Here is a 27,798-nt window from a genome sequence, read left to right on the forward strand (position 1 = left end):
ATCTGTGTTTTTTAAATGTCTTGTGATTAAAAAAAAAAAGGACGAGGAGCCTTTAAAAAATCAGAAGCTAGGCTAAGAGTGAACAGAAATCTTGCTAGAATTATTACTAAGGAGACTGATTGTATGCAGATGGCCTGGCAAATGGTGGGTAGGGGGAGGTGTTAGCAGCCTGGAGTGACTTGGAAGCTGGCAAGCAAGGAAAGGGCTAATTGGAAAAGGGCCATTTCAAGGATTCACTGTGCTGGCAGGAAGTCACAAAACATGTCATCACCCTCACTTTCCTCACTTTCCTCACTTTTTTGTTTCTTCTGATTCCATGCAGTTAGTGGTTAGAGGTAAGAGAAGGCATAGACTGTCTCTGTTTGGCTAAGTTAGAACAGACTCTAGGCTCCAGGTCAGTGGTTGGCAAACTTTTTCTGTAAACAGCCAAGTAGTAAATAGTTTATGCTTTGCAGACCATATGGTCTCTGTCACAATTACTCAACTTTGCTACTGTGGTGCAAAAACAGCCATAGACAATAAGAAATGAATGGCCATGGCTATGTTCCAATAAAACTTTATTTACAAAAACAGCCTGCTATCTCAATTTGGTTCATGGGCCACAGTTTGAGCACCTCTGCTCCAGAAGAATACATCGGAGGGAGCCAAGAAAAGATACCCAAAAAGAATATTTTTGGAAAATAGGAACAGCATGTGCAGACCCAAGATCATGAGATTATAGCTATTATCTAGCTATATGACCTTGGGTAAACTATAAATCTGTTTATATCTTAGTTTCCTTATCTGTGAAATGAGGTAGTTAGAGTTGATTATGATAATCAAGATGATTAACATATCTATCCCTTTACATAGCTATCTTTCTTTTTGTGGCGAGAACCCTTAAGATTTGGTCTCTTAGCAATTTCAACTATACAATACAGTATTATTAACTATAGACCTCATGTCATACTTTAGATTTCTAGAAGTTATTCATTCTACTAACTGAAACTTTGTATCCTTTGACCAACATCCTCCCATTCCCTACCTCCACCCTGGCCCCCTTTACCCCTAGTAACCACCATTCTACTCTATGCTTTCATAAATTTATCTTTTTTAGATTCCACATATAAGTGAGATCACATACCATTCATCTTTCTGTGTCTGGCTTATTTCATTTAGCATAACGTCCCCTGGGTTAATACAAAGGCCCGCCATGTGTTTCTACAATCTGCCATCAATTGGCTGGAAGTTGAGCTCTTCTCTTGCACCAAAGATGGCTTGAGATATGTTCCCTATATATATGATGATGTTTTGGCTTTTCTCTTCTTGTGTGTGAGAGAGAAAGAAGGGGAGAGAAAGAAGGAGGGAAAGAGATTTCATTTGCTGAGAAAATGGAGGAAGAGAAGATGGGAGGGGAGTTTTTAAGACAGAGCTGAGTCATAACAGCTTCTGCAAAATCACTGGAGTCAAATACAGCAAAATTAGATCTAAACTGGGATTTTAAAAACCTACAATTATCTCATCTGTTATTCTGAAAACCCTCAAAAAGCTGATAACATCACGGCTAGCTAGCATCTACAGGGCAATTTTATCCAAGCCAGCTGGTTTTTTCTAACAGCACCTGCAAAATTAGACTAAATTAACTGAAAGACTATCCTGAATTATTAGCACTGCCCCGGGGACTCAAGCAGTGGTGTAGGATGGTTTCAATGACCAAAAATAAAGGGAAAATATGATAAAACTATCTCACTTCAAATAATTTTACCATTCATAATGGCCACTAAAAGACAAATTAAAGGATTTATGCCTTAGTGAGTATTTCCTTTCTTTCTGAGATCTTACATACGGAAGCAGATAATACTGCACCATACCGGTTGTGTAGCAAATGTAAAGGCAGAATATATATGTCAAATATGAGGATTAATTTAAAGCAAGAAATAGAATTTATTGAAATAGTGTATTATGGAATGGAAGGAACAGTTAAAAAGCCAGAACCTAAAGGAACAGGAACCCAGTTAGTTCCAGGGATCACAATAACAGAAGGTTTTTGACCTCTCTGACCCCCCCACCCCCACACTGAGGTAGTCAGTATCCTAAAATTTGTCGATCATCATTTCATTCCTTTAAAATTTTACTAAATTCATATGCAGCCCTAAAAATACATTTCAAGTTTTACAGGTTTTAATTTATGTAAATGTAATCACATATGCATTCTTATGTGACTGTTTTTACTTACATTTGTAAGATTCATTCATGCTGATATGCATTGTCATAGTTGATCCTTTTTTTTTACAACTGTATAGTATTTTACTGTGTGAATACACCATGTTTTATTTACCATTCTCCTGTCAATGGACATTTGGGTTGTTTCCAGATGTTTGCTAATAAAACAATGTTGTTGGAGGAGGGAAGGATAAACAGAGCATTGAGGAATTATAAGGCAGTGAAACAATTCTGTATAATACTACAATGAAGGATACATGTCATTATACAGTATCGAAACCCGTAGAATGTACAACATCAAGGGCAAACCCTAATGTAAACTATGGACTTCGGGTGATAATGATGTGTCAATGTAGGCTTGTCAATGGTAACAAGTGTACCACTCTGGTGAGGGATGTTAGTGGTGGGAGAGGCTATGCATGTGTGGAGACGGAGTGTATGGAGTGTATGGGAACTCTGTACTTTCTGTTCAGTTTTTCTGTGAACCTAAAACTGCTCTAAAAATAAAGACTATAAAAAGCAATACTGTTATACAAGCATTCATTCAGTAGAGAGTCATTGAGCTCTTACAATGGACCAGAAACTAGTCTGGGCCCATGGATTTCAGTAGTAATGCAGCAGACAAAAATGTCTGGCTTCAAGGAGTTTATATTGCAGTGGGGGGAAAACAGCATATTAGATGGTGCTAAGTGCTATGGATAAATTTAGAGCAGGAAAAGGGGTTAGGCAGTATCAGCTGGGTATAATTTTAAAAGAGAGTGGTCAGGGTAAGGCTTACTGAGAAAGTGATATTTGAGTAAAATCCTGAAGTAGATGAGGGAGCAAGTCATTCTCCTCTTGGTGAAGAGTGTTTCAGAGATTAGCAACAAATGCACAAGTCCTAAGATAGAAGCATTTCTGGAGTGTTAAGAAAACAGCAGGGAAGGTTCTGAGGTTGGAGCCGAGTAAGCAAAGAAGAGAGTTAAAGGACATGAAGTCAGACAGGTAATGAGAAGGTGGGCAGAATAGATTCTGTAGAACCTTTTAGGTAATTGTTAGAATTTGGGCTTTTATTCTGGGAGAGGTGAAAAACTACTAAACATGTATTTCTAGAGTATATGTGGTAGTATTTCTAGAATATATATGGTAGAATTATTGGATCACAGGGTATACATATCTTCAACATCACTAATGAATACCAAATTATTATCAAATAAAACCGTGTCAATATACACTTTTATATTTATGAGTATATAAAAGATACTCATAGCTATACAACTTCACCAACACTGACATTATCAGGCTTAAATATGTTTGCCAATCTGTAGATTTAAAATGATGTCTAATTGAGGACATAGTTTTTATTTTCCTGATGACTAATGAGACTGAGCTTTTATTCATTTTTTCATGAAATAATTTTATTTCAACTCTTCACGTCATTGGCTTATTTTTTTCACCAAAACCAGAGCCATTTTTTGAGTCACATTATATTTTCTTCTAAGTTGTTTAAGATCCAGTTTTTTAAAAATCTGTGCATGATGCTTTCACTGAAATTTTTATCCTAAGCCTCAAGTAACTTTTTGATTTTTTTTTATTTCTGCAACATAATCACTTTCAGCATTTATAAGACTTTAAAATTGGGGAATAATTTACATGCAGTAAAATGCACAGACCCTTAAGTGTAAAGTACTTTCATTTTTGACAAATGCTTACAGCTGTGTGACCCAGATCCCTATCCAGATATAAAACAGTCTATTGCCTCCAAAAGCTTCCTTTTGTCCCTTTTGAATCCTCTCCCCAGTCCCTGCACCCGGGGCCAGAAGTAACCACTGATCTGACTTCTATTACAATAGATTAGTTTTGCCTACTGTAGAACTTAGTATGAATAAAATCATACAGTATATATGCTCTCATGTCTGCCATTTTTTTACTCACTATATTTTTGAGATTTATCCATGTCTCGTATATATCATTGATAGTTTACCTTTTAGTGATGAGTAGTATTCCATTGTATGAAGACAGTTTGTCTATTCTCCTATTAATGGATATCTGGACTATTTCTAGTTTGATGTTTTTATTAATTAATCTGCTGTTATGGACTGAATATTTGTGTCCCCTCAAAATTCATTGGTTGTAATTTTAACCCTCCATGTGGTAATATTAGGAGGTGAGATTTGGAGGAGGTAATTGGGTCATGAGGGTGGAGCCTTCACGATCGGCATTAGTGTCCTCATAAAAACATGCCCAAGGAAGCTGTTTAGCTTTCTTTTGGGTATGTGAGGATACAGTAAGAAGTCAGAAGTGTGCAACAGAGAAGAGTCCTCATCAGAATCTGATCATGCTGGCACTGTGATCTCTGATTTCCAGACTCCAGAATTATGAGAAATTAATATTTTATGTTTAAGCCAACTAGTCTGTGGTAATTTTTTACAGCAGCCCAAAAGGGCTAAGACAACTGCTAGGACCATTCTTACACAGAGCTTGGTGTGGACAAATGTTTTTATTTCTCTTGCATAAGTACTTAGTAGGGTAACTGCTGAGTGAGGGAGAAAAATCTGTCAAAAAAGTTTCTAAAGTCATTTTATACTTCACACTCTTACCAGCAATGTATGAGTTACAGTAGCTCCAAAATCTTACCATTTTATGGTGTCGGACTATTTCATTTTAGCCATTTCAGAGGGTTGTATCTCATTTTGAACTGGTATCTTATTGTGGTCTCTTCATACCTTTATTTGACATTTGTGTTTCCTATCCTGTGATGTGTCTCCCTAAGTCTTTAGCCCATTTTTCTATTGAAATGTTTGTCCTTTTCTTTTTTAATTCAGGACAATTATTTATATTTCTGGCTTCTCATGTTTTGTCAGTGTAGTGTGTTGCAAATATATTCTCCGGTTTATGGCTTATCATTTTGTTTTCATGAAGATGTCTTTTGATGATCAACAGTGATTTTTCCCCCAGTTTTATTGACGTATAATTGACAAACAAAAACTGTATATGTTTAAAGTATACAACATCATAAAATGTTTTAACATGCATATACATTGTGAAATAATTACCACAAACAAGCGAATTTAACATATCTATCACCTCACAAAGTAACATTTTTTTTGCAAGTGGTGAGAACATTTAAGATCTACTCTCTGCAATCTATCCATCTGACAAAGGGCTAATATCAAGAATCTACAAGGAACTTAAATTTACAAGAAAAAATCAAACATCCCTATCAAAAAGTGGGCAAAGGATATGAACTTCTCAAAAGAAGACATTTATGTGGCCAACAAATATTTGAAAAAAAGCTAATCATCACTGGTCATTAGAGAAACGCAAATCAAAACCACAATGAGATACCATCTCACGCCAGTTAGAATGGCGATCATTAAAAAGTCAGGAAAGAACAGATGCTGAGAGGGTGTGAAGAAATAGGAACACATTTACACTCTTGGTGGGAGAGTAAATTAGTTTAGCCATTGTGGAAGACAGTGTGGCGATTCCTCAAGGATCTAGAACAAGAAATACCATTTGACCCAGCAATCCCATTACTGGGTATATACCCACAGGATTATAAATCATTCTGCTATAAAGACACATGCACACGTATGTTTATTGCAGCCCTATTCACAATAGCAAAGACTTGGAACCAACCCAAACGCCCATCAATGATAAACTGGATAAAGAAAATGTGGCACATATACACCATGGAATACTATGCAGCCATAAAAAGAATGAATTCATGTCCTTTGCAGGGTCAAGGATGAAGCTGGAAATCATCATTCTCAGCAAACTAACACGGGAACAGAAAACCAAACACCACATGTTCTCACTCATAAGTGGGAGTCGAACAATGAGAACACATGGACACAGGGAGGGGAACATCACACAACGGGGCCTGTCAGGGGGTGGGGATCTAGGGGAGGGATAGCATTAGGAGAAATACCTAATGTAGATGACATGTTGATGGGTGCAGCAAACCACCATGGCACGTGTATAACTATGTAACAAACCTGCACGTTCTGCACATGTATCCCAGAACTTAAAGTATAATAAAAAAAATTGCATGTTAGAAATGTGTTCTATTACTTGGAAACTATGCTGTTATATGAAAAAGGCATGTTGCAAAGAGATGTTATAAGATTACCTTTTCCTTTGAAAATATATCTCTATATATTATATGTGCATACCTCACACATACATATGTGTGTGTACACACACATGCAAAGTTATTTCAGCTGAGAGTGTAGCTGAAGGGAACATGCTATGGTTTAAGACACTGTATGCTGTGGAGGAAAGTCAATTCCAATAATTTGTTATAAGAGCTCACATATTTCAAATCAAGGCATTCCGGTAAGAACATGATTTATTTAAATTAATGTTTCACTTTTCTAAATGTATAGATCTACATATGAAACATGTTTTGCCTATGGTAACTAAAGAATTCATCCCTATTTGTATTATCTATGTTGACTGAAGTAGACAGCCCTCACTTTCAAAATTAAATTGCATTCAACTTCTTCAGGCAAGAAAGTCAGTGGCTCATTCTTTTCATAATTAAAGACATAGTACATGTTTTACTTCCAGTAATGGCAAAGTAAGTCACATTGAACCAAACCTCCCATAGCTAGCAATTATAAACTCTGGGGAAAAAAATAAAATAACTATCTAATAGCACTTGAGGACACTAGAACTTATTTCTTCTATCTAACTGTATGTTTGTACCCATTAACCATCTCTCTTCATTCCCCCAACCCTCCCCAGCCTCAGCTAACTACCATTCTACTGTCTACCTCCATGAGATCAAATTTTATAACTCCTACACATAAGTGAGAACATGTTGTATTCGTCTTTCTGTGCCTGGCTTATTTCATTTAATATAATGACTTCCAGTTCCATCCATGTTACCGAAAATGACAGGATTTCATTATTTTGTATGGCTAAGTGGTATTCCATTGTGTATATATACCACATTTTCTTTGTCCATTCATCTGTTGATGGGCACTTGGGTTGATTCCCTATCTTGGCTATTGTGAATAGCACTGCAATAAACAAAGGGGTGCAGGTTTCCCTTTGATATAACAATTTCCTTTCCTTTGGATAAATGCCCAGTAGTGTGATTGCTGGATCATATGGTAGTTCTATGTTTCGTTTTTTTTGAGAAACCTCCATACTGTTTTGATAGAACAGTAGGCTGACTATAGTTAACAATTTATTGTATATTTCAAAATAGCAAGAAGATTTGAAATATTCCCAACACAAAGAAATTATAAATGTTCAAGGCAATGGATATTTTAAATACTCTAATTACACATTATTACACACATCATTACACGTTATATGTATGTACAAAACATCACATGTACCCCATAAATGTGTACTCATTATGTGTCAATAAAACTTTTTTTTAAAAAAAGATCTACTCTCTTAACAGATTTCAGATATACAATACAGTATTGTTAACTACAGTTACATCAATATTTATTAAGTCCCCAGTACTTATTCATCCTGCAAAACTGAAACTTTGTACCCTTTGACTAACACCTCCCCATTTCTCCCACCCGCTAATCTTTAGTCACCACCATTCTACTCTCTGCTTCTATTAGTTGAACTTTTCAATATTTCATATATAAGTGAGATCATGCAGTATTTGTCTTTTTGTGTCTGGCTTATTTCACTTAGCATAACATCCTCCAAGTCCATCCATGTTGTTTTAAAACACAGAATTTTATTTGTATTTTGTAAGACTGAAAAATACTCCATTGTGTGTGTGTGTGTGTGTGTGTATGTGTATTATTCTGCAGTATCAATTGTAATGTCTTCTCTTTCTTTTATGATTTTATTTATTTGAATCTTTTTTTCTTAGTTTGTCTAGCTAAAGGTTTGGCCATTTTGCTTGTGTTCTCAATAGCAAAGACTTGGAACCAACCCAAATGTCAAGAAAATGTGGCACATATACACCACGGAATACTATGCAGCCATAAAAAAGGATGAATTCATGTCCTTTGTAGGGACATGGATGAAGCTGGAAACCATCATTCTGAGCAAACTATCGCAAGGACAGAAAACCAAACACTGCATGTTCTCGCTCACAGGTGGGAATTGAATAGCGAGAACACTTGGACACAGGATAGGGAACATCGCACACCGTGGCCTGTCATGGGGTGGGGGGAGAGAGGAGGGATAGCATTAGGAGATATACCCAATGTAAATGACGAGTTAATGGGTGCAGCACACCAACATGGCACATGTATACATATGTAACAAACCTGCACATTGTACACATGTAACCTAGAGCTTAAAGTATAATAAAAAACATAGCCATGTGTTAAGGCATATACATAGAAGTTCTGATGTAATGGCCTGGGATGAGGCCTAAACATTTATATTTTTAAAAAATTTCCAGGTAATCATAACATTGAATAAGTATTGAAATCTACTGCTTTATATAACTCTGGAACTTTTAAATTTTCACTCGTACATTTATTTGTTCTCTACATATCCCATATTTGCTTTTGTTATAATGTTTTTTAAAAATTATTAATTTGGATATTTAACTTACTAGTTTTCAGCCTTTTAAGAATTTGTATTATAAGCATTTTTACTATATACTTCTTTTTATCATTTTATCTATAATCCCCCACTATACATAGGCATGCACTAATTTTTCATTAAGTACTAGATACATTTTAATTTGTATAATTTCTTCTTTGACTCATGAGTTAAATAGCAATGTGCTTTAAATTTCAAAATATAAGGGAATTTACATTTTTGTTACTTATTTCTTATCTAAAGGTATTTTGGTTACAGAATATAATCTGTATGATACTGACTCTTAGATATTTGTTAAAATTTGTTTTATGGAATAAGACATGATCTATTTGCTGTATGCTTGAAAAGAATCTCTATTCTCTGTTAGTTGGGAACAGTATTCTAATTATATATGTCCACTAAGTTAAGCTTGTCAATTTTGTTATTCAAATCTTCTGTATCCTTACTGAGTTTTATCTGATTGATTTATCGTTTACTTGCGGAGGTATATAAGATTTTCTTGCTGTGATAGTGCAGCAGTAAATTTCTCCTAGTATTCCTGAAAGATTTACTTTATTCTTCTCTATTTGCTCCCTTTATACAGGTGATCCAGAAGGGGACACCTAATCCATAGAATCCAGAACAATCACACCTGAGATTCACACTTGGGATAGCACCTTGCCTAGTTACAGTGTTATTTGAAATTTATTGATACAGGTGAAATGTCGAAGCTCATATTAGAAAGCGGGGGTGGTATAAGTGGGCAATTCAGGGTCTTTTAGCAGTTACCCACAAACCATAAAGAGAACTCTCTATCTATCTGCATCACTAGCTGTGAAAATTCAGGACCCAAACTGAAAGTAAACTCCACAGTATTTAGTCTGTGCTACTTCAAATAAGGATCTTCCTCTCTTTTAAGATGCCACCAACAATCCAAGAGATATAAATAGAGGAAAACTAAACCAGGAAGACCAAGGTGATACCAATGTAGAAATCTAAAAATACACAAGGACCAAAATAATCAGAGTGATTGGTGATTTCCATAAAATAAAGATAGAATGCCTTCTGCACATGCGTGTCAAGACATCAGCTCAAACATCAGGCACCCCAGTTTTGATGATACATTTAGCTACTGGCAGTCTCAAATTAAGTACAAACTGCTCATCCCAAAGAGAGACAGCCAATTTTAAAGGGCACGTTCCAAAATTCATGGAGGAACTAAGGATATGAAGATGAAACTCTGGCTAGTGCTGATGCTGGTACACACACACACACACACACACACACACACGCACATGCACACACACACAATTGACCCATAAATCCTTACCCCTTCTTACTTGACCTGAACCTTTGACTTTCTTTCCCTGTCAACATTACCCACCTCAGGCGTCATGTGTCATACATGTTATGATGCATGAGAATGTCAGATAAAAACCCCATATTCCAGCCACATTCCTCCCTGACATCAGGTTTAAAAGCAAGAAATTTAGCATTAACTGCTTTTCCTGGGGAAAAAAAAATCACTTTCATTTTGCTCCCTCCCAATATAGTTCAGCCACTGTTATTAGAATCGACTTTTTTTTACTCCACTTGAACAATAAAACTATTGATAAGCAACCTCTCCCCATCCTCGTCTCCTCTCTACCATTCCCATTCTCTAACATTCACAATTCTACTTCCTACTTCCACGAGCTCAAAATTGTTTCTTAGCTCCCACAGATGAGCGAGAACATGTGCTGTTTATCTTTCTGTACTTGGGTTATTTCACTTTACATAATGTCCTCCAGGTTAATCTATGTTGCCATGAATGATACATCGTGTGCGCATGTGGAAACATTACTCTGCATCCCATAAATATGTACAATTATTACACATCAAGTAAAAATAAAAGATTTTTTTAAAAATAGGGTAAAGACCCAGAGATTATTTTTTTAAAAAAAGAAAAAAATCTACTGGCAAATAATTTAACACCTCACACACACACACCCACAAAATCGGATTCCAGCAAGTTTCCTTTTACCCTTCTTGGTGAAACTGTTTGGACAAATAACTGTGAAGAACAGAGAGGCTGGATGTCCAATACTCAAAAGACTTGATTTTGTCTCCCTCTGGAAACAAAAGCAGAGTAGAATGAGGCAACCAGGGAGTAAACGGTGCTGCTGCAGAGAAGGGAATAGCCCACACAGCCTGAGAAGCCTCACTAATAGAGCTCTTAAGCTAATAGGTGTCATCCTCCTGCTGGAAGTTTAATCAATGGGGACCAGTTCCTCTTAATATCCCAAGTTCTATAGATTGCCAAATGCCCTAATTAAAATCATCTCTCAGTAGATTCTTTGCAGATTACTCTGACACTGAAATACAGAAGGGAAACTGAAACACTGGCTATTGAAGTCATCCTTGCCTCTTATTTCTAAAGATCTTAATTTTTACTCAACAAATATTTACTGAGTAACTACTACATGCAGGCATTGTGTTCAGCAAAGCAGTGAATGAATTAGATATGAGCCTTGCCTTCAAGGAGTATGCTGAGAAAGAGAGAAAAGCCAATAATAATTCAGAATAGAAAGAGATGATGGAATCTGTGTTTAAAATGAAGCAGAAAAAAGGAACCATGACAGTTTATATAATAACCACTTGCCAGGTAAAACACAGAGTGCCCAGTCAAATTTGAATTTCTGGTGAACAATTGTTTTTTAGTTAAAGTGCACCACATGTATTATTTGGGAGAATTTATCCTTAAAAAATCACTATTTATATGAAATTCAAATTTAACTGGGCATCCTGTATTGTTATTTGTTAAATCACCCAACTTTACTCCCTGCCATTTCTCTTTGTGATGACCCCAGCAGAGATTTCACTGTATAAAGACTCTGAGAGAAGGGGCATCAAACCAGTACATGGGGCCTCTTTTGAACTTTATCAGCACCAAAATTCTGAGTCAGAGCCATCTTTTAAATCATATAGCAAATCACACCATCATGTTTAAAACCCTTCCTTGAATTCCTGTCTGACTCAGAATAAAATCCAAACTCCTTACTAAACCCTGTCAGACAGCACATGATCTGACTCCTGTTTACCTTTCTAAATTTTATAACAGCCCTATGAAGAAGATACCGCTATTAGTCTCATCCTACAAGTGAGAAATCATACAAAAGGAGGACATGCTCTACCAGACATCAAAACTAGTTATGTTATACAAAACCTATTATAGTATTAATGGGGAGAGTAGAAAACAGATTGGAAAATGTAAAATAATAATGTCCAATATTGGTAATGATGCAGAGCAACGGGCACTTCTAAACAACATAGTACAAATTGGTCATGGTGTTTTTGAAGACAATTTGGCAGTGTTTATAACCATTAAAAATATATCCTCTGGATCAGCAAAACCTGAGTCCTCTCCTCTCGCTCTCCTCCCTGGACAGGGTGAGCTTCACCACTCACTCCACCACCTTCTCCATCATTTACCAGTCCCTGGGCTCAGTCCAGCTGCCCAGCTGCGGCGCCCTGCCGGTCAGCAGCACAGCGAGTGTCTATGCAGGTGCTGGGGCCTCGGGTTCCCAGATCTCCGTGTCCCCTCCACCAGCTTCCGGGGCAGCTTGCAGTCTAGTTGCCTGGCCGTGGGGATGGCTAGGGGTCTGGTAGGAATGGGGGGCATCCACAATGAGAAGGAGACCATGCAAGGCCTGAACAACCGCCTGGCCTCCTACCTGGACAGAGTGAGGGGCCTGGAGTCAGAGAATCAGAAGCAGGAGAGCAAAATCCGGGATCACCTGGAGAAGGGATCCCAGGTCAGAGACTGGGGACATTACTTCAAGACCCAGGAGGACCTGAGAGCCCAGATCTTTGCAAATTCTGTGGACAACACCCACATCATTCTGCAGATTGACAATGTCCATCTTGCTGTTGATGACTTTAGAGTCAAGTATGACCTAGAGCTGGCCACGCGCCAGTCTGTGGAGAGCGACATCCATGGGCTCCGCAAGCTCACTGATGATACCAGTGTCACTTGGCTGCAGCTGGAGACAGAGATCGAGGCTCTCAAGGAGGAGCTGCTCTTCATGAAGAACCATGAAGAGGAAGTAAAAGGCCTAAAAGCCCAGATTACCAGTTCTTGGTTGACCATGGAGTTAAATGCCCCCAAATCTCAGGACCTCTGCAAGATCAGACAGACACCGGGGCCCAATACGACAAGCTGGCTCAGAAGAACCCAGAGGAGCTGGACATGTACTGGTCCCAGCAGATTAAGGAGAGCACCACAGTGGTCACCAAGCAGGCTGCTGAGATCGGAATTGCTGAGATGATACTCACAGAGCTAAGACATACAGTCCAGTCCTTGGAGATTGACCTGGACTCAATGAGAAATCTGAATGCCAGCTTGAAGAACAGCCTGAGGGAAGCAGAAGCCCACTACACCATGCAGATGAAGCAACTCAATGGGGTCCTGCTGCACCTGGAGTCTGAGCTAGCACAGACATGGGCAGAGGGGCAGCACCAGGCCCAGGAGTATGAGGCCCTGCTGAACATCAAGGTCAAGCTGGAGGCTGAGATCACCACCTACCACTACCTGGGGGAAGAAGGAAGGACTTCAAACTTGGCAATGCCCTGTACAGCAGCAACTTCATGCAAACCATCCAAAAGACCACCACCCGCAGGACAGTGGACCACAAAGTGGTGTCTGAGGCCAACGAAACCAAAGTTCTGAGACATTGAGCCAGCAGAAACAGGGTATCCTTTGGGGAGCAGGACACCATCAGCAAACTAACACAGGATCAGAATACCAAATACCACATCTTCTCACTCCTAAGTGGGAGTTGAACAATGAGAACACATGGACACAGGGAGGGGAACATCACACACTGGGGCCTGTCGGGGGGTGGGGGGAAAGGGGAGGGAGAGCATTAGGACAAATACCTAATGCATGAGGGGCTTAAAACCTAGATGATGGGTTGATGGGTGCAGCAAACCACCATGGCAGATGTATACCTATGTAACAAACCTGCATGTTTAGCACAGGTATCCCAAAACTTAAAGTAAAATAAAAAAATAATAAAAAGTTCAGAGATCATTGGAGATATATATATATATATATATATATATATATATGCACACACACATATATATATTCTCTGACCTAGGATTCATATTCTAGGTGTTTTCCTAGTTACATGTGTGCATATATTCACCTATACAGGTAAATGTATAAAATAAGATCAGTGAAGATGCAAACCATCCTCTTTTCAATGGCCATCTCTATCTCTAGGATAAAGGAGTGGAAGTGAGACAGGTGGGGTCAAAAGGGACTTTTATTTTTCTATTCTTTATTAAAGATTCATGGCTATAATGTATTTGTGATTTTCATATGCAATTAAAAATATATATTTTTAAAAGACACAAGGTTAGATAAACACACTCCAAAAGTTTTTAGTGATGTCAGAATTATGAGTAACATTTATTTCTTTTTCTTCTTGAAATAGGATACCACTTATCCTGACTGTAAATCGGCTTTATGATTTTAGAAACCTTGATGGACACAAGAGGGAAAAACTGTCATGTAAATACTGCAAGCCATTTTCTTTCTTTCAAGTGGTAAGAACTTGAATCACCTTTGGGGCAACCTGTTCTTCAGTTTTGGAGAAAGTGCCTTGAATGGCCCTTGTTACATAAATTAAAAAAAAATCTATTATTCTTGGAGGAAACTATATAGTACTCTGAATGTAGATATTTTAGTCTCAAAAATAACTGTTCTCTTTGGTAATGTAAATTGCTGTATATGATTGAGTCAGGGCTCTTATCTGCAGACTCTGTTGCTTTGGAGTGGTGGAGTGATGGCTTTCTATGAATTTAGACTACACTGTGCTTGGACTGTCGCTTATTCACTTGGAGTTGTGGGAGGTTTTAGCAATTGCTCACCGGATAGTTTTAGCTGAGACCTAGAGAACTACAGAAAGATACAAAGGTATGATCTATATCTGCTGTATAACTTTCTTACAAAGGCAAACCACAATAGGTTTACACGGTTTAAATTTGACTAGCATGGTAGTGTTCTTTACATTGTACTTTTTAATTTGAAACCAAATGACTCAAACTTTGAAAAATACACTACTGCTGAATAAATCACCTTCCAATGTTACTATCTTTAGGGCTAAAGAGTGCAATTCAATAAAGCTACAATGTAGAGGGTGTGGAGGTTGTTGTCTCAGAAGGGTTGACATTCTCATTAGCAATAATCCTCAAAAATGAGAGGGCCTGGGTGTAAAAATAAGAACATGGGAATTGGTTCTCATTTGGGAGTGTTAACCTAAAAAAACGCAATTTATAAATTTAGAAAAGATTTTATTTCTTGCAAAGGATTACAGCCTGCAAGGTGGCCATCCCACAGGCTGGGAAGTGTGCCTCTGGCAAAGACCAAAGACAGACATTTCAAAGGAAGAGGGGTTAGAGTAGGAGCTTTATGCTGAAAAGGTTGGCTAAGCATATGTATTCAACAGATTACCGGAGGAGCTAACAAAAAAATCATGAAGGTAGTCCTGACGCATGCATATTGAACAAACATGCATGTAACATATGACCTATGTTCACCTTGGAGAGGAGACTTAACATTTAAATGTATTCTAATTAGGCCCTATACATCAAAAAGTCTTTTCAGGATACAAAGGCACTCAAGTGCACGGCTTCTGTAAACCAGCCAGAACCAGTCCATGGTCAGTGGTCTTCTTATCAAGATAAAGTCACTGAAATCAATCTGTTGTCCAATTAATCCAATTAAAGCTGTGTGTGTGGTTATGGCTGGTGGAACAAGAGTTCAGTTAGTCAGTGTCTGTGAGCTGGATGAGTTGTAATTGGTTTAACATCGCTTATCTTGAGGCCATTGCTTGTTTAGCTACTAGAGAAAAAGAAAAACCTTGTGGCAGTTAGGACATAATTTATTCTTTAATTATAGGGGTGTGTAACTTAAACTTTGCCTGGCGTGACTCTAAGTCCTGTTTATAATTTATTATCTTATTGCCACAAAGAGTCTGTTCTGTCAGTCTTATGGTCTCTATGTTAACATTAATGCTGGTCAGTTGTATCTAAACCACAAAAGGAAGGGGTTATGTCCAACTTCCCACCCCATCGTGGTTGGGAATTCGATTTTTAGGTTTTTATGGAATCCTCTTGGCCAAGAGGGGGTTCTTTTAGTCTGAAGGAAGGCTTATGAGTTTATTTTTAATTTACAGGAGTAAGGAAAAACTTTTCTTCTCTCAGGGCATGAAAGGAGCTGGAGCTTGATCTGGAACCTATTGTGTAAATATACTCACACAATTTGTTGAGTGGGGCAGAGAGTAGCAGTTAGCTAGCTCCAGGCCACACAGAAGCAAGCCAAGAGGTAGGCAGAGAAATGCATTTTATGAAATCCTCATTATGGATTTGTCCCTACGGGCTCTAAGAGTAGCCACATATACTACTAGTGGTGATGATAAAGTATCCTCAATGTTGTATTTCCCTTCCATGATCCCCAAACTGTCAGTAAAGTGTTCTGAAAGGAAGGGTTGGCTTAATGGGTGTGCAACATGTGCAGCTACACAGGGATCCACCCTTAATAGGGTCCCTAGGAATGGTTTTTTCTCTCTTTTTAAAATTCATTCTAAAAAATAAAATAAAATACATGTGCAGAACGTGCAGGTTTATTACATAGGTATACGAGTGCCATGGTGGTTTGCTGCACCTATTGACCCATCCTCTAAGTTCCCTCCCCTCACCCCTCCACCCCCCAACAGGCCCTGGTGTGTGATGTTCCCTTCTCTGTGTCCATGTGTTCTCATTGTTCAGCTCCCACTTATGAGTGAGAACATGCGGTGTTTGGTTTTCTGTTCCTGTGTTAGTTTGCTGAGGATGATGGCTTCCAGCTTCATCCAAGCTCCTGCAAAGGACACGATCTCATTCCTTCTCATGGCTGCGTAGTATTCCATGGTGTATATGTACCACAGTTTCTTTATCCAGTCTATCATTGATGGGCATTTGGGTTTGTTCTATGTCTTTGCTATTGTAAATAGTGCTGCAGTAAACATATGTGTGCATGTGTCTTTATAGTAGAATGATTTATATTTCTTTGGTTATATACCCAGTAATGGGATTGCTGGGTTAAATGGTATTTCTCGTTCTAGAACCTTGAGGAATCACCATAAAGTCTTCCACAATGGTTGAACTAATTTACGTTTACATAAAAACCCTGGAAGAAAATTAAGGCAATACCATTCAGGACATAGGCACGGGCAAAGACTTCACGACAAAAACGCCAAAAACAATTGCAACAAAAGCCAAAGTTGACAAATGGGATACAATTAAACTAAAGAGCTTCTGCATAGCAAAAGAAACTATCATCAGAATGAACAGTCAACCTACAGAATGGGAGAAAATATTTGCAATCTACCCATCTGACAAAGGTCTAATATCCAGAATTTACAAGGAACAATGAATGCTTTAATGTTCTGTGATCTCCACCTTGAAATTCATAATAATTTTTTTAAAATGGGCTCATATTTTCTTTTTGAGATGTGTCCCACCAATTATATAGCCAGTCCCGCTCAAAGGTTTCAGCCTTTTATCAGCCGTAAAGCACAGAGTCATCTCTCAGAGTCTTCACTCCATGGTTGGAGTAGTGGTAGCAAAGGTGGATATGAGCGGAAAAATACTACAATGACAACTTTAGAGCAACTTTGAAAATTCTCATGAAGTGGGGACACATTTTTTGTTCTGTTTTAATTTTGTTATTTCAATAGCTTTCGAGGTACAAGAGGTTTTTGGTTACATGGATGAATTATATAGCGGTAAAGTCTGAGATTTTGGTGCACCTGTTACTAGAGTAGGGTACATTGCACCCAATATTTAGGTTTTTATCCCTTGTTCCCCCTCCTACCATCCTCCTTCTGAGTCTCCATAGTCCATTATACCACTCTGTGTACCTTTATGTACCCATAGCTTAGCTAATACATATAAGTGAGAACATACGGTATTTAATTTTTCATTCCTGAGTTACTTCACTTAGAATAATGGCCTCCAACTATATCCAAGTTGCTGCAAAAAACATTATTTTGTTCTTTTCACGGCTGAGTAGTAGTCCATAGTGTATATATGCCACATTTTCTTTATCCACTCATTAGTTGATAGGCATTTATGTTGATTCCATATTTTTGCAATTGTACTGCAGTAAACATGCACGTGCAGGTGTCTTTTAGATATAATGACTTCTTCTCCTTTGGGTAGATAACCAGTAGTGGGATTGTTAGATCAAATGGTGGATCTATTTTTAGTGGTCTTTTTTTGTTTTTGAGACAGAGAGTCTCACTCTGTTACCCAGGCTGGAGTGCAGTGGCATGATCTCGACTCACTGCAACCTCCGCCTCCTGGGTTCAAGCGATTCTCCTGCATCAGCCTCCCAAGTAGCCGGGATTACAGGTGCCCACCACCACGCCCAGCTAATTTTTGTATTTTTAGTAGAGACGGGGTTTTGCCATGTTGGCCACGCTGGTCTTGAACTCCTGACCTCAGGTGATCCACCCGCCTCGGCCTCCCAGAATGCTGGGATTACAGGTGTGAGCTACAGCACCCGGCCTCTATTTTCAGCTTTTTAACAAATTTCCATACTAATTTACATTCCCACCAGCAGTATATAAGCATTCACTTTTCACCACACCCACAACAACATAAGTGGGGACACTTTTGAGAGGACATAGGCAGACGGAGGTCTCAAAGTCCCCATAATTTAATCAAACAAAGGAAATGTCATTGTCTGGAATTATTGGTTGTGTTCTCTTGGTTGGTTTGGAATTTGTTTTTACATTTTCCAAATGGCCATAGATTAATCATCAATTATAAGAATTAGGGGGAATCTTAATATATATTTAGTCTAGCATTTCCCATATTATGTGTTAAAAACCCTGAGGTAGGGTGCTGTCACAGGAATCTGTATGCACCAGGGTCATTTATAGTCACGATAAATAACATAACTTGCTGTCTCCTCAGCCTGAAATGCCTTTATCCCACTCTTTCCTGGCTAACCCTTCCTAATGCTTTGGGCCTTAGCTAAGAAATGACCTCCAACGGAAAGCCCTCTCCGATAACCCCAGCCTGCATTAAGTGTTTCTCCTCTTAGCTGCCAGAGCACCTTGTACTTCCCCTGCCATAATACCTATCACCCTACAATGATCTGATAACTTTCTTGTCTCCTCTACAGACCATGAGTCTTAAACAGAGACATTGACTCATTCATCTTTTTTTTTTTTTTTTTTTTTGAGACGGAGTTTTGCTCTTGTTGCCCATGCTGGAGTGCAATGGCGCAATCTCGGCTCACTGCAATCTCTGCCTCCCGGGTTCGAGTGATTCTCCTGCCTCAGCCTCCCGAATAGGTGGGATTACAGGCATGTGCCACCACACCCGGCTAATTTTGTATTTTTAGTAGAGAGGGGTTTCTCCATGTTGGTCAGGCTGGTCTTGAACTCCGGACCTCAGGTGATCCACCTGCCTTGGCCTCCCAAAGTGCTGGGATTACAGGCGTGAGCCACCATGCCCGGCCTGGCTCATTCATCTTTGTATCCCTACCACTTAGCAAGGTTCCTGCCACATCTTAAACGCTAGTAAATAATGGGTAAATAAATAACTGAATGAATGAACAAAGTATTATGCTTTTCAAACCATGCAGATGATGTAAGTATTAAATATATTAATTTTATAGTCTTACTATTTTTAAGTAGGTATTCAACTCACAGATACATTAAGCATACATTATCATAGCTGTAAAAGTCTTTGATAATAATAAGGGTTCTTCATAATTGAATATAATGAAAACCACTTATCTAGTTCAACTCCTTTATTGTGCAAATGAAGTTGCAAGGGATAGACTGCATTCACTTGTCCAGCGTCTCAAATTTTACCAAGGGCAATGGAGCCAACAGCTAGCACGTCGGCCTGTATTTTCTTGAATTTGCTAATTCTTTGTTTTCTTTCCCAAATTTGGCAATGCAATCTGCACAACCTAGGTTGATGCAAAATAACTTTCTTGTACTAGTGCCTCCTGCAGGTCTGCAAAGTAGCAGTAGCAAAGTGGCCCATGTCTCAAGGCCCATGTCTGGGACCTAGGAGGCTTAAATGCCAGGATGAGGCAAGCCAGTGACCAAACAGGCTGAGTGGTTCAGTATGAAGGAAAGTCACAGGGCAGGGCAAAGTGGTGAGGTTCTTTGTCCAACATAGTGTGTGGCAACATCAGATGCTGGGCTAAGGGGTGAAGACATAAGAAACCTCTGAAGCCAAAATTTCCAATAGTATATGGCCTCCTAAAGGTTTTTGCCAGTCTTGTTCACTACTGTATCCCTTATGCCTAACATAGTGCCTGGAACTGGAACATAGCTACTTCTTAATAAATATTTACTGAACAAATGAATAAACTAAAAATATGAATTGACCTCTTCCAGTTCTAGAAGGAACTGCTGAAAAAGCTACCTAAAGCAGCAAGCCTTGAAGATTCACCTGTCTGATTCTAAATGGGCAGTACATGATCTTTAATTATGTTTCCTCAATATCCAAAGTATCAGGCAAGGCACACTCCAAGGAAAAAGGGGTACACCTTAGGGGAGGTATATCTTAATGATATAGCTTAGGGGAGAAGATAGATTCCACCTTATGCTAAAATAAAGAAAACCAAGTCAGAAGCTCACAGACATAAATAGGCTTTTAACGCTCATCATCCGGCTGGGCGCAGTGGCTCATGTCTGTAATCCCAGCACTTTGGGGGGCCGAGGTGGGCCGATCACGAGGTCAGGAGATCAAGACCATCCTGGCTAAAATGGTGAAGCTCCATCTCTACTAAAAAAATATAAAAAATTAGTGGGATGTGGTGGCGGGCGCCTGTGGCCCCAGCTACTTGGGAGGCTGAGGTAGAAGAATTGCTTGAACCTGGGAGGCGGAGGTTGCAATGAGCCGAGATCGCGCCACTGCACTCCAGCCCGGATGACAGAGCGAGACTCCGTCTCACCACCACCACCACCACCGCCACCACCACCACCACCACCACCAACAACAACAACAAAAACTCATCATCCAAGTAAAGTGAAGGGACTGCTACAACTCCCTGGAGCTACACCCACAGGAATGGCCTTTTATAAAGATTTCATTTTGTTTTCCTTTTAAGTTTTATTTAATGCTATTTACAATCTGGTTCCTTTTGTATAAATTGGGAGAGGGAGATCAGTAATATATAATAGGTAGATAATGCTGTGGTTCTTCCTAGGCTTCACAAACTCCAGAAATGAACCTCGAGCCTCGTATACCTTTGGGAAGTCCTAACTGTTCTTACACATTTATCTTTATCCATAATGGGGTTGGAGACCTTGAGATGTTAAAACAATTACGTCAACTCTCCATTTCCCTTTGCTTGTTTAGACACAGATTTAGTGGCCACTTCAAAATGGGAGTTTTCTGATCTCTTCTGCCTGCCTGGCTGCCATTTCGTGACATCTTTTAATGCAAGTTTTCGTGTCATTAATCCCCCCTCTTTAATTCTGTTAGGAGTCACTGTCCTTTAATGTCATCCATTGAATTTTTCAAGAGTGAACACTTTTTTCTCATCTTGCAAACATCTCCTAATTAATGATCACCACCGCCTTCTCATTAATGCTCAATACATGAGATAATTAATGATCACTCATGCACCAGATGAGATTTTCAGGTACGGCTCACTCCAATAGTGCTGTAGCTTTTGTGACCTCAGTCAAAATTTCATTTATATGTCCTTTCTATAAAGAAAGGGATGTCACAACCTCATTTTCTAAACTTCTCCCAAGCAACAGACTCCTTCCCTCGGCCAAACATGTTCAAGTCTTATACATATATATTTTTTAAGTCAAAAAACAAAAAAGGTACCACACTCTCAATTTTCTATCTCCCTCTGGCTATTATCCCCTTTCTTCACCTCTTTATAGATTAGCATCTTCAATGAGTAATCTACATTCACTGGCTCTACTTTTCCTATCTTAACTCAGTATAATCTAGCTACTGAAATATTCTTGCTATTGAAATTATCTCACTAAACTCAGCAATTACCTCTAAATGCAAAATCTTTGATTTCTGTGTGCCATTGACTATTTATATTTCCACTGACTACCAAGTGTTTGTAATTCTTCTAGTAATGTTTGTAACATCATTTTTTTCTTGGCTCTCATCACATTTGTAATATTGTTTCTCTTCATTCTCCTTCACTGGCTCATTTTATCTCATCCGTCACTTAAATATTGATATATTCTAGGTTTATTCTTTGGTGCTTTTTCTTAAAATCATCCTGGGAAATATCATCTACTCTTCTGCCTTTTGCTAGTCATTTTCCAAGTTGATATCTTCTGCCCCATTATGTTTCCTGAGCTCTAGATTCATTATCCGGCTTTCTACTGAAAATTTCCACTTAGATGACGCACAGGTAACTCATAGTCAACATTTCCAAAACTAGACTTATCATCTACCATCACCTCAAATACACTCCTCCTCCAGCGCTCCCAGTGAATGGCACCACTGTCTATACAATTATTTATGTCAGAAATGTGGGAGTCATTCTTAATTCCTCCATTTTTCTCATCCCTTCAACACAAGCAAATCTTATCAACATTCCCTCCTAGTTATCTCTTAAAATGTTATCTTTCTCTCCGACTCACCACTAATCATTTGCTACTAACAATATGAAATCCAAAATCCTTATCACAACCACCCAATTCTCATTTATTTACCCAACATTTATTGTGTTTCCAACTCTGTTCTAAATATGGTACAACATGCTTTGCTTTTCATGTTTCAGCCCTTGGCTTCCCCTGTAGTGTCATTTTATCACTTTTGACAATATCTAACCTTCTTGCCACTTTCTATGCCCAAATCATAACAATTTAATTATATTTCACTAAATACATACTGCTCTCTTGCTTTTCTCCATATCTTTACAGAGACTGTTTGCTGTAACTGAGTATTTTCAAATATTCAATGAAAGTAATTTTACAGTAAGTGACTCTATACTACTTGTAGCCACACCAGGGTATCCAGATATATTATTTGATTTTCTTTCAGAGCACAGTTCATCTATATTTTTATCAGTCTGGCCCATCACCACTTAGAGCTACAAGAAAATGACTAAATTAGTCAGATGCGTTTTTGTTGGGGTAGGGAATGGTAGAATAGATAGGCTTGAGGTGAGGAAGGGAACCAAGGGCAATATGTCTGCCCAGGAGGTCGTCCAGCCCAGCTAAAAAAAAACAAAACAAAACACTAGACTAAATTGGGCTTGAGTTACTTAGATATTTTTGTAGTACACTGACTCAATACTTTAACCCAAATAAATTATTCTATTGTAAAGAATCCAAATCCAGAGTTACGTCAGCAAGAGAAAGATTTTGAGGCTCAAAATTTTTGACCTTCATTACAACATGAGGTGGGCCCCTTGTCTTTATGAGTAGTGTTCTATCCATGAATCTGAGAGGCAGAAAAGGAAGGGATTCAAATGCCTCTTTGTAGGTACTTTTCATGTGTTTCTTTAAGCTCCTCATTACCTAACACTATCTCAAGTTCATCCCCTTTACTACAACTCAGCTTGTTTCTTCAATATATCCTTCAATGAGTCTTCCCCACCTGCTGCAACTGCTGTCTTTACAGAGATTACTTTTCAATCTAATTTTCCAGCCTAATACTCCCCTCTGACCATTCCTGACTCTCTTGTTTTGCTCCACACTCACTTAGGACGTCTCCCCAGGATTTGAAACTCAGCATGGAAATAAAACATACCATTTATTTTCCTCTCTGCAGGAAAACTAGACACAGTCCCAAGTGTAAGACATGCAATCTGAGTTTTGGTTCTTTTCTCTAACATATCACAGGTATTCGAATTATCACCAAATTACTGTCTCTTAAACCACTGTTTCTGCTACTCATAATTTATAAAAACTGCATTGCTGGTGGACAATTGCCCTAAAATCCAGTTTCTAAAACACTGTCTCCCTATTTCATAACAATGACAACAAACAGATATATAGGATTTACTATGTACCAGGCACTGTTTTAAATTATATATGCAATCTCATCTAATCCTCCAATGAGATTTACCTATAAGTCAAGCACTCCTATCACCCAAACTTTACTTATAGAGAAACAGGCACACACAAAAAAGCAACTTACCCTAAGTCATGTAGCTAGTAAATGTCAGAGGTGTGATTTTAACCCAGGTTACCTGGCTTTCAAGTTCATGCCCTTAACCACTTTTTGTACTTGTACCCTTTGGACTATAAGGCCAAAGATAAAATTCATCTGCCATTCCATATTCTCTCCTCAGCAAACTTCAGCTGCTATAATTAAAGAGATCTTATAATGTCCTAGTCTAGACCCCATATTTGAGCTATCCTCTGTAGCAGCCACTAAGCCACATGTGGCCACTGAGCTCTTAAAATATGGGCAGGGTAACTGAGCAACCAAATCTATAACATTATTTAATTTTAATTAATTTTACTTTTAGTAGCCAGATATGGCCGTGACTATTATATTGTACAGTGCAGTATATTGGCAGTGTCTTTTCTGTATGATCAGAAAATGGATGTTGAGTGAACATCTATCTACTTGCCACTAAGAAGAACAACAAATGCATAAGAGTATGACCTTTACTTCCTAATAGGACATAATCAGAAATATAAGACATAGGGAAAGTAAATAATATTTAAATATTGGTGTTGAATTGAGGGTGAAACTAGGAGAAGGCAAGCCAAGAGAAATAAGGGCACTGAGCCAAGTTTCAGATGGTTCATGTTAGGTTTATGGCACATAGATACAAGGTTACAGCCTGAAGGCCAGGAGGCAAGGTCAAGAGACTATAGGTTGACCAAGAGGAAAAAGCATATGTCATTCCACTAGCTGTGAATTTAAACAAGAAGGAACAGATCAGCTATGATATCTAAGCTGGGACAAGTCAAGGGCTCAGACGTAGCATAGTGTGAGTGTACATGGAGTGACTAGTTCAAACTGGGCACAAGGCAACAAAAAATAAAGTAAAATAGGAAGATGGATAATCCCTTTAAAAGGAGAACAAGGCAAACAAATGGGTCTACCTACAGGTAGACCAGATTAATATCTTTGATCCTAATAATACCAAGTGCCACCTAGTGGATATCTACTATGAGCCAGACACCATACTAAGCCCTTTATACATATATTATATAATTTATTCTTGTGAGGTAGGTACTGTTATTCTCTTCACTTTATAGATGAGAAAACTGAATCTCAGGGAGCCTATTACCTTCCAAAAATCACAGTTACTAAATGGAAGAAACTTGATTTGAATCAAAGTCTGTTCAATTTCAAAGTATATCTAATTTGCACTACTTTCTATCTATAAGACAAGGCAGATATCTTTAGCCCTAAGCAGAGAGAGGGAGAGGTCTTTGCAGGGAATCTGCTAGGCTTAACAGGGAAGAGTAATTCTCTGTTAAGTTCAAAGGAATCAAAGCCTGAAGGATATGTATATATTGGAATACTGAACGGAAAAGGAGAGTTTTCACTGCATGAGGATTGATAGTATGAGCAGGGACAGAAATATGTAAGTGTAGAGGCTGTTCTGCTGGCAATAGCTGAATGTGATGGAATGTTAGTATTAGCACCAGTTTACTCACATACAAGTCACTGAACTGGTTGTTTCCCACAGAACTAGATGATTTATATCTATTATCGATAATCCTCACTTCAATTCCTTATTGGAGCTTATATGAGCTCCATTTCACAGATGAAGGACTAAGTACCTGAAGAGGCATGAATTATAATGAGAACCTGTCTGGTTCTAAAGCCATAATCTTTTCTTACTAACTAATGGCTTCCATGAAAATCCACATGGAACGCTTTGATCTCTCCCTACCCATTAAATTTTCATTTGAGACTTTCTTCTATTCCTTAGAATCTCTTTTAGATAGGTGCATATTTCAATAGCCAAGTATCCAGACCATGCAGGGATCTCTTGGCCTCTAAAGAGCATGTTCTCCTGCTAATTTCCATTGGAATCAAGCCAGTGGAAACTCCAGTGTTTCCATGTGGTGAAGGAGGTTAGGTGATCCAGTTGAGAACTTACCTAGGAAAACTATCTTCAAGGTGCATCTCCATATAAAGCTGAGCACATGGTTGTTGCTTTGATTATACATTAAAGGTTTTATTTGTTAGTGATGATTGGTCTATTTTTTAAAATTTTGTTTTTATCGAGGTGAAATTTATCTATAGAGAAATACACATGATTAAGGGTACAATGTAATGACTTTTGACAAATGTGCACATCCCTGTAACCAACACCCAAATTGAGGTATATAATATTTCTGTCATCTCAGAAGAAAGTACCCCTGGTATTCCTCCTTAGTCAACCCCTCATCACAACCCTTGGCCCAGACAACCACCATTTTGATTGTTTTGTCTATTCTTGAGATGTATTTAAATGAAGTTATACGGTATGCACTATTTTGTGTCTGATTTCTTTTACTCAGCAATGTATGTATAAAATTGATGTTTGCTGTAGCATGTATCAGAAATTCATTCTTTTTGCTGAGAACATAGCATAACTTTTTCATTCTCCTGTTGAGGGACATTTGAGTTGCTTCCATCTTGGGGGTATTATAAATAAAGTGGCTTTAAACATTCTTGTACAAGTATTTTTTGTGCACATGTGTTTTCATTTCTCCTGGGAAGATTTACTAGGAGTCAAATGCTGGGCCACAGGGTAGGTGTATGTTTAATCAGAAGGAAACACCTAACAGTTTTCCAAAGCAGTTGCAATATTTTATGTTTTTGCCAACAAAGTACAAGAATCTCACTTGCTTGACATACTCAAAAATACTTGGTCTTGTCAGTTTATTTAATTTTAGCCATTCTGGTGGGTGTGTAGTGGTATCTCACTATGGTTTTTATTTGCATTTAACTGACGACTAGTGACAGTGAACATCTTTTTCATGTGCTTAGTAAGGTTGATCTATTTTTATAGTGGTAGACTACACGTTTCTTCCACCAATTAAGCTGAGACACTATTAGCCTGAAGTGCTTTTGGAATGGGCAGGGCAGAGCTAACAGGAATTATGGGATGGCCTAATGCCCTTCTGTCAAGCAACCTCTTGCCGTGGTTGCTATGTTTACCCCAGGGAAGGACTCTATTTGCTGCTACTGTTGCTGCTACAAGTGCCTTTAAAAACTGCCAAATAATGGTCTTTTTTCATAAGCCATTCCTTTCTCAGGACTCAGAATTGTTCTATTTTTAAATTTCTTAAAAATCTACCTGAAAGTTACCATTCCTCCTTCCGAGACTTTAAACTTTAGTTTTTAGTCAAGAAGAAAGGGGAGTAGACATTTTAAAATCCACGGTTCAAAAAAACATATTTTCATAGCCCACAACACTGGAGATGGTCTTAATACTATATAACCGTATTGTAATTTAAGACTTGCTGAGTTTGAATAATAGCATCTTCAAAAAATGATTTAAAAATCATGGGAGAAGGAAAGAGCGGCAGACGAAAATATAGAGAAAAATCAAACAGATGAAGACAAAGCAACACAGTTACCTGAAAAATGCAGAAATGTCTATATTTTGTGTGAAGGAATACAGATCAAGCTAACTTGGTGTGATTTTTGTTCTCTTCCAGCCAAATGAATTTTGTATAGTGAGCCTGAAGATGATGAAAGGATTAACAATCAGCTGGATACATTTCAGAAGCTTGATTGTTGTAACTTAAAGGGATCAAGATCATCTAATACAACTCCCTACAAAGTGCAGGAATCAGCTCATAGAACACATACATGTTTCTATCTTTTAAAGTCTATCGATTACAGTGAGAGCCTCCGAAGCTACACAAAATAAATCTGTTGTCTTCTACATGTCAACATGTTGTAAGTTATATAACAGCTGTTAAGCCCTCTACCCTCAACTGAGCTTTCATACCTTCAGTTCCTTTAAACATTGCTTATAGAAACTAAAAACTTCTGGTCATCTTTACTTATCACAGCCATTTGTCAATATTCTCCAATGCTCCCTCCCCCTCAAAAAAAACCCACCATGTTATGTAAGTGACTGATCAG

The 27,798-nt window shown here is 38.3% G+C and overlaps 1 pseudogene; it reads left to right on the forward strand.

Annotated features, from left to right (window-relative positions):
• Window positions 1–1,892: 1,892 nt before the first annotated feature.
• LOC129475400 (keratin, type I cytoskeletal 18-like) lies at window positions 1,893–13,416 on the forward strand (annotated as a pseudogene).
• The last annotated feature ends 14,382 nt before the right edge of the window (window positions 13,417–27,798 follow it).

This window comes from Symphalangus syndactylus, chromosome X, assembly GCF_028878055.3.
Source record: "Symphalangus syndactylus isolate Jambi chromosome X, NHGRI_mSymSyn1-v2.1_pri, whole genome shotgun sequence".
Taxonomy (NCBI): domain Eukaryota; kingdom Metazoa; phylum Chordata; class Mammalia; order Primates; family Hylobatidae; genus Symphalangus; species Symphalangus syndactylus.